Genomic DNA, 9,084 nt, shown 5'->3' on the forward strand with positions numbered 1-9,084 from the left:
CCTCTTCCCGGCATCAATCAAGCATAGACACCCTGGGTATGGCACCTTGCCTCTCAGGCCTAGACTTTTCTCATTCCTTCGGCGTGGGTCCGTCCTGGCGCTCCACGGACCACCACTTGAGCCCCCAGGCCGCCTCTGAGCAAGCGGCTGGGCAGCTTCAAGCGTTGCCGTACCGCCAGGAGCATTTTCAGGGATCGTTGCCTGCGAAAGAGCAGTTACAGGGGCATTCTCAAACATATCAGCCAAAGCCAGAGGAGCGGTTTCAGGGGCGGGCGCAGGCATACGACGTCCAGCAGGCAAGCGTTCCCCACCTGCTTAATGATCAATCCCTGCTCCATCCGGTCCAACTCGAGGAGCATCTCCCTGCCGATGTGATGAGTCAATCCCAGCCTCAATCCTCGCCGCTCGGCCTGGAACCTGCCCAAGTGCAAACGGATTGCCTCCTACTCGGAGGGGGCCAAGGGGAACTTGTTGTGCCAGCGATGGGGGCGGGCGGAATGGAAGACGGTATGGCATTGGGGGGAACCCTTTTCTGTCCTCCACGGCCCGCCGATCGACTGCAGCAACAGGGGGGATTGGATGATCCCTTCGTGCTCCAGGACTTCCTGATCTCCTCCACATCCTCGTTTGGCTCTCTGGGTCTCTCCTCCTTTCCAGCCACGCCGGCGCAAGCACTGGAAGGTGGAGAGGAAGGAGGCAGCGGAGGGGGCAACCGATTTTTCATGGACCAGATTATGAGCGGCGTTGACCACCTGCATGTGCATCAAGCCAACTCCAGTTCCAGCGACGGGTCTTTGGCAGGGGCCAAGCAGATGACCTCTCCTACGAGCCCTTCGGACTTACTCCGAAAGCGACAGCGGGGCGAGTAGGTGGTGGTAGCAGTGGTTTTCGTAAAACCGAATAAAAGGGGAATCAAGAGCTGTTGTCATTCTTAAGTGTTAATGGCAGAGGCTCAGGGGAGGGACGGGAAAGCAGCGGGAGGGGAAATGAAGTCTTACCATGCAGGAAGACGAAAAGAGGAGGTGTCAAATGGGGGTATTGGGTGTGAAAAGAGTCAAAGAGAGGACCGAGCATGTATGTCAAACCTTTGCAACCAATCATGTAAGCGCCATGGCTTCCAAGAGGTCTCCATGATCCAAGCAGCAGAAGCGACGCCCCCAAAGCCCTACATGTAGGTCCGACGTGGGATCTCCCTGGGTACTTCTGGGTGAAAAGGCAAGCGAAGGATCTATAACAGGCAAAGAAAAGGAGTATGAAAAGGATGGGCTGACGATTCGCTTTGGCGGAAGAAAGGTTAGCGGGAAGAAGAAGCAGGGTTCGGGAATGAGGGATCAGAGGCCCCATCTTTGTGATGTGTGAAAGTGACGAAGACAATGCCCATGCATGTTTGAAGGGAGGGGCTCCGCTTTGTAGATGAATTTTCAAGCGGAAACCAGAAATTTACAACAGCATTGAAGAAAAGGACTGTTTGCTAGATATCGAGGACACGTCGTCTAAGATCGTTTCACTGCCTTTTGGTTTAGCGATTTATTTCAATCAAAAGCACGCATGTGCTCTACACATCACCAATACGTACATATGAAGTCCTTACAAGGTGGCATCTTCGGCATGGCACTTGGTCTTGTACCATTTTTTTACAAATCGAGGAAACCAGGGTGAAAGACGTAAGCTTCATGCCATAGCCCGCTGACACGTCGCTGGTGGTGAAGCATCTCCCCGGCCCTCCAATTCCCTGCTTTTAACGTCTCCTTCCATTATATTTGCCACATTCAAGCATCCTCTAGCGCGCAAATATATGATGAACGAACGATGCATACTCAAACATTGGCACCTCCACCTCCTCTTTTTCCCCTTTCTCCTCTCCCTCCTTCTGAGACTCACCCGTTTTTCCTTCCTCCCCTTCCGCTCCCCTCGTTCTTGTTCTTCTCCTCTTCACTACCTTCGTTCCCTTTTGGGGCATGTGCGCCTCTATGTATTCTGCAATATCCCCGTGTCCAGCGAAGGAGGCCTTGATCACCTCTCCCGAGATCAACCCCTCCTTCCCTTCTTCCTTCTCAGTTTCCGACAATGAGATTGCCTTAAAAGCAGCCATGATATCGTCACTCGATGAGCCTGCTGTCAAAGCCGCAGTCACCACCGATCCGAACTCTGCGAGTGTCATTCCGTTCACCTTCTCCTTCCCCCCCACTTTCCGGAACTGGACATCAGCTTCCGAGTCCTCCAGAAGCACCCCTAGAGCCTGCAGGCCCTCTTTGAAAGCTTTGGCCGTCAGGACGCCCCGCTTTTCCTCTTCAAGGGCATGAAAAACGCGGGTGATTTCTTTCCACTGTTCGTTACTTTCTGCCGTCTGGGAGAGCAAGGCGGCTTCAGCGGTCAAACAGTCCGTGATCTGAGCTTCTAGGAGCTTTCCCAAATCCTCGTAGGCTTTGCGAAGACTGTAGACTGTGTCCGTCACAAAGCCGTTGGCCACCACCCCCGCGGCTTCCTGCTCGGCGCTGGCGGATTCCACGGATGCCATGAGCGTCTTTCCTTCCCCATCATATATAGCTTGCAATGACTTTAGTTCGTTCTTAACCTCCTCCGGCTGTAAAGAGGATCGACGTCCGCCCAAATTGCTCTTCTCGGTCAAGCGTTGGACAAAGGCGTTCAAGGCGCGTGCTGCCGTGGCAAAGGCCTCCCGAGCTTGGACCCTCCGTGACGTCTCCTCCCTTGCCTGGGCCAAGGCCGTCGTGTGCTTGGAAACATCTTCCACGACGCGCACGTGCGTCGCCAAGAGCACCGCTGGTGCTGTGGTTTGGCGCTCTTCTCCCACCCGATCCGCCCGTCCGTGCTCGATCAGCAGGGCACTCAGTTCCGCCAGTTCCTTCATGACAGGACTCAAGTTCTGAAACGTGGCTGAGACGGTGCTAAAACGGCTTTCCAACGCTTCCACCTCTTCGACGTTGTTCCCAAGCAGGGGCTCCGCCATGGCCTCCTCCACCTCATCCACCACAAAACCCACTTTCTCAGCCAGCGTCACGTAACGATTCGCTGCGTGCTCCAATTTTTTTTCTAGTTGCAGCCGAGCTTCTACCCCAACCTTAAAGTCTTTGGCCTTGTCCTTCAAGTTTGCCATCGTCTCCGCGGCTACCGCCACCCGGCCTTTGGTCAGGCCCACACCGGCGTGCTCCTCCGAGAGCTCCCCGGACAAGAGGCGCCGGCTCTCCGAAAGCAGGGCCTCGTACACGTCCACCTGGCTTTCAAATGCAGCATGGCTGCTCAAACGCTGCTCCAGGCTTGGAATACTGACGACCAGAGCGCTTTTACACTCACCATTCTCGTCTTCCCCGCCGTCGCTCCCCTTGACGGGGGGGCGAGGAAGCGCCGTGGTGAAATAGCTTGTCCGAGATTCCAGCCAAGGCTCAAGCTTGCTGTGACCACGGCCGAGGGTCGTGGGAATAGAAAAGATACATTGATACGAATACGCAGGGGGCCAGACAAGAAAAAGAAATGATCGAGGCATTCCTTGCCTTCTAAAAGCTATCATTCCCAAGGACAACATCTTCGTGTTCACATCTCACACATACACACACCCCTCCTTCTCTTTCTCCCTCCCGTCCTTTGCCCCTGAAGATCCCCCATCGTCCTTTGACCCACTCACCTCAATTTATTCTGCACTTTCGTCAGGGCAAAATCGATCACGGAGAAGCCGGCGTACTTCTCAATGCAGGCCTTCTCGTACCTCCCTTCCGCCGCTTCCAAGGCCGGCCAATCCTCCTCCCACAGATCCTTGTCCCCCATCCCAGGCGGGGGAGCGTACAGGGGGCGGTTGTGGTTTCGCTGACTGCCCCGGAGTTCGCCCCAGCACGGAGGTCAAGCGGAGCAGCTTGGCTTTCTGCTGCACTTTCTCCTCGCGTCGGTAGACATGGAGCGCGTCCAGCTGGGCTTTCACGTCCTCCGTGGTCCGCCCCATGCCCCCCAGCGCTTCCCACCGCCTGGTCCGCGCCTGGAGCCACGTCTTCAGTTCTTGGCTTTCCCGTTCATAGTCCGAGAGGAGCGTGTCGTGTTTGCGAGCCACCCCGACGGCCTTGACTATGCTTTCGACCAAGGCTTGCTTCCGAGTCAAAGAAGCGAATTTGCTGGTGCACGGGAAAGGAGGGAGGGAGGGAGGGAGGGAGGGAGGGAGGGAGGGAGGGAGTGAGGGAGGGTGAGGGAACAGGGGGCGGAGAGACCTTGACTGCTCCTGACCAGGGGCGCGGCGTGAAGGAGTGGGGCCCATGATGGCAAACCAAGGGAAGGAGAATATGACAAAACCAAAGCAGCACGTACTTGAAGAATTGGGAGAGGTAGGCGATCATGCTCTTTTCGTCCGGCTTGGCCGTGTCCACCACGTCCTCCGGATCGAGCAAGGCATCGATCTCAAGCTCGTCCCGCGCCAATTGAAAGGCGAGGGCCACCTGCTGCTTCGCGTCCTCCTTCCCACCTTCCTTCTTCAGCCGGCTCACCGCGTCGGCAGGCAGCACATCCGGGCGGTACTTGTGGATCAAGGCCAGGAAGGCGCGGCCGTCTGTCCAGGACAAATCGAAATTGTGAACGTGCACGCCCGGGTACCCCGCCGTCGAACGTTGGAGCCAGAGGAGCAAGCCTTGCTTTCCATTTTCCGCCACGGCGAAGCGGAGAATGATGGTCCACATCAGACCCAAGATCAGCTTCTCGTTCGAGTCCACGATGTCGGTGGAGCCGATGTTGGTCAGCTGCAGTTCCTTTTTCCGCAGGTATTCGAAGATGAGGTTGCAATTCTCGAGTTTATGAATGCGGAATTTCGGAGCCGGGTTGTATTTTCGCTTGCACAAAGAGTAGATGGAGTCACCTCCGATCACCTCCAATAATTGCATGAGACGGATGCCATCGCTTGTGTCGGCAAAAAGGTCGTTAATTTCAACCTGTCCTCGACGACGAAGGTGTGCATTGGCCCATCGAGTGAAAGTTTTCTTTTGCACAGCGACCCAATCGCCTTTGGTCTTCTCATCGACTTGGGTGTGGCGTTGCCGTTCCCCCCACGGTGTCGTAGCAGAGGTGGTGGCTGGGGATGAAGATGAAGAAATCGAAGACGTGACAGAAGAAGCGATGGAAGATGAGGGCGAGGCCGTCGAGGAGCGAGAAGATGAAGGCGACGCAGCCGACATGGGCGCCCTGTAATGCAATAAAATATGTGTCGCGGCGCGAAAAGTCGCGGTTGATTGGTAGAGCGGATGGATCAGAATCTGTTGGAAAAAGGAGTGGAACTTGAACCTGAGGGCATGCAAGTCGACCTCGGCTGGGCGTTTTGCCTCGCTCGGGCGCGGGAAAAAAGACGTTATGGTGGTGGCCTCCACCGCAGCTGGAAAAAATCAAGCATGACAACAGCGTATAGTCAAAAAACATCCAAGCGACTTATGTGGCTTGAATGGGAATTTGCCGGTCTTTCAATCGCTGGTGATTGCCCTTGGCTGCCGTGTCTTGGTAAGGGCATTTAAGAGGAAACGGCTGTATCCACTCCGGGTAGCCTTTGGTGTTGCTCGCCGCACGGAGAAATTCTTGTCCACGGGGAGAGGGAAGACGCGCGTAGAAGTGTGACGCGTCGCGCTTGAAACTGTGACGTGATTACGACTGGATAGTGCCGGGCCCGAACCATCTGCATCTATCCCAACTAAATGAGATGCGGGTGTACCCTGGCAAGTAGAGAGGGACGAATGGGGAGATATGATGGCAACTCAGACGGGCCGAAATTTCTTTCCTCAATGTGTTGTCCAACTCCAACACAGCTTAAACTCTACGTAACTGCGTGAAGGCTGCTTTTGCAGTGGAACATCCAACAGAAAGGGCATTACTGAAGGACTTCAAGAGGCGAGCCTCGGAAATTGAAACACAGGGCAATTTACATCGCACGTACAGCACGATGGAGGCCTTCACACTTCTGTGCATGGCGTAGGTCTATGCAGGTTATTTTTTTTATTCGATCTGTTTCACCTGTCCCCTGGGATTAATTTTTATAATTGCCATCTTGTCCGGGGAAGACGAACTACACGGGGCGATAAGATAACACGTACATGGCAGCACATCTTCTTCAATTCCAGGATAATCAAAGATGTTATGTTGTAATGATATTGAGCAGGCCAAGGTGTATCTTCGGTAGTTGGAACAAGAAGCGGTATACATGCCGCGCATAGCTCTCACAAAAGACGACAAGGGGCACAAGCATCTCGCAAAAAACAAAAACACACGTTTTTCTTTTCCTCCGTTCCCCTCTCAGACGTGGCTTTTAATTCTATGCTCAAGGTGTCATTTGTCTCAACGATAGACGTTATGGTGCCGCTGTTTTGGCCTCATGGTTGATTGTCTCTAGTGTGTCTCCTTGACAAAGTGCTTGGAAGCGCTCTAGCTAATTAAAATCCCGCATAAATTGTGGAAGGGACAGATGGTATTCTTCATAAGATGTAAACAGCTCTAAATTTATATCCTTGGTGGCATGGTAGTATCTTTTCCATACCTGCTGGTCGCAAAAAGCAGGCAACAAGTGTAAGACACAAGAAGAGGGAAGCCATTGAGCATCCCACCATGTATCTCAGCATACACAGCTGTTCGAACAGGACCCTATCCGATCAATTTCTTCTATCACCATCGCTGCCGCCACACACTTTTTTTTGCTTTTTTCCCTATAAATGTGGAGTTTTCAAATTATTTTGTCCAAGAAAGAAAATTTGAAGTACCCCGCGCAGTTAAAGGTACGACAGATGATTTACATCTATGAAGAAGAGCAAAAACCCAATATCATGTGACTAACATTGCAATTATCAGTATTTGTTTTGTAAAATTTCATCAGTCATCGAATCGAGTACCATTACCGAGCTCCAGGGATCTCGCACACAAATGCCCTTCCCTAAGATGTGCGCGTGCCCGCGACATCCATTCCACCCCCACCCCCATTGCCATCATTAGCCGCACATTTTTCCCCGTCTCATATCTTAGAGTCCTACTCTGGATTTGAAAATGGTTCTCAATCAACAGTAGGCGCATACAGAACGGACACTCCACCTACCATTGTGCGTCTGATGACCTGTCCCGGCCGGATCGCTTTCCCGTTGGACGTGGGAGATGACAGCGACAGCAGGTCATTACCATCTGCTTGTTTTCAACTCAAAGTGCAACAGATGGAATACGGCATGCCGGATTACTCCTTCAGAGATGACCTAACCGTCAGATTGACAAGGGCACAGTTTCTCTCTCCCTCCACGCTCTCTGTGTGTGGCCTTGTTTAGCGAAGTCGCCACGCGAGCCGCTTTTTGTTGGAGGGCTCCGGCAGCATCTGCCCGTGCATATTCTGACACCCCCGCCGTTAAATTTTTCCCTCTCGCCCCAGCCTCAACATCGATCTTGGACCTCAGTTCTTGAATCGAGGTATCTTCGGGGGGGCGTGGAGAGCCATCCAATGAAAGGCGCGTGTCCTCAATTGTCACGATGGTGTCTCAGGCATGCAGAAACATGTGTGTAGGGTTGAAATCTTGGTAACTCGGTGTCCAAAGACATTGTTCTGCCGAAAGATATGGGGCAGAGGGACTGTCGCCTTCTTGTGATGCTCAGGCACTTTCTTTGACCATCGTCGGCGCCATACCCCGCAGATATTTTAAGTCTTGCAATTCGATGTCAATTATCAGGGTGATCCCGTGCCATTAGTGGTGCGCATGATTATGCACATTTCTATTTTCGGAGCAATGAGGGAGGTACATGCTGGTGTTGTCGCTAGACAGGCCAGTTGGCACGGAGATCAAGCTTTGCCCCGTCTCTTGGCCTACTCTCAGACCCTCTGCCCTATTTTCTGACACCAGAAATCAAGTCCCTAAAAAAATCCACACATATCCCTTCACACTCATACAATTCATTTAATTTTACAGGTCCGCATTGGTCTAGACCGAGGTCTGCCTGTGTTATCATTCCCTCGAAACAAGCCCTTTCCTAGTCTTCACCTTTCGAGAAGCGCTCTGGAAAGCGACACGGCACAAGCTTTTTTCACGCAAGTACCATGAATTCCGTCCGACAACTTGCGTCTGTAACGCAAACAGCAGCGCGACCAGTCGCACGAAGGCACGTCCGCAACCTTTCTACGTCCGCTTCGCCTTCTGGCACAGGCGTGCCCGCGGGGGTAAGTGGAAAGGGCGAGATCGGGTGTCGAGTCCCATGCTGCACTTCGCTATTCTGTTGTCATCAGCGTACCAGACATAGTTCACATTTAATAATATTGACACTCTTGACGACACCTTTAAATACTTTTCAAGACGAAGTTGGCTTTTGTCGAACTTGCCCACGTATCACACTCAACGTCCCCCTTCCTATCTCCTCCCTCGCACCACAGACATTTGCAGGGAAGTGTCGTTGCTGGCCAAACCCCCCTTGTCATCACCATGCAACAGGGGCTTGCGGTTACTCTCAGTTTGAATGTGACGGCGGAGCAGGGGGGGGCTGCTCTCCTGCCCAATATCACCAGGCAGCAGCTTCGGGGTCCTCTTCCATACAAACGTCCACCTCCCAAATCTTGGCGGGCGCATCGCAAGCTGTGGGTCGACAGTGCCAGACTCTTTTGAATGGAATGTTGTTTGACACAGACCGTGCGGCGGCGATGACTGGCAAAGACAGGTCTTTTTCGTACTCAAGGTAGGCCGCAGGTTATCAGGAGCCAAGCCGCAGCCAACCTGCGGCAGGTGTTTGTCGCTGGATGTTGTAGATGTCATAACGGTGTGTGTACCGGTCCAAGCTGAGATGATGCCGTTAGGGAGGAGGGCGGGACGCGGCGTGCTCGGACTGGTTCAAGATTTGTACATAACGTACCATAGTGTGGGTTCCCCGTGGGAGGGGGGCAAGGAAACGTGAGGCAAGGAAAGGGGCGAGACGCACAAAATTTGAATTTCAGTACGTGCTGTGGGTTTCGTCGCGGGGTAATATGGAGAGTTTGTGCGCGATTCATAATGGAACGGGCACGTTTTGCCCTTGCCGCCCTGGGAGCCGAGGGGGCAGGAAGGGAAGGGGCCTCGCGCCAAAGCGGAAATTGTACCACCGACGGGGCGAATATGG

This window comes from Nannochloropsis gaditana (genome assembly GCF_000240725.1).
Source record: "Nannochloropsis gaditana CCMP526 unplaced genomic scaffold scaffold031, whole genome shotgun sequence".
NCBI lineage: Eukaryota > Eustigmatophyceae > Eustigmatales > Monodopsidaceae > Microchloropsis > Microchloropsis gaditana.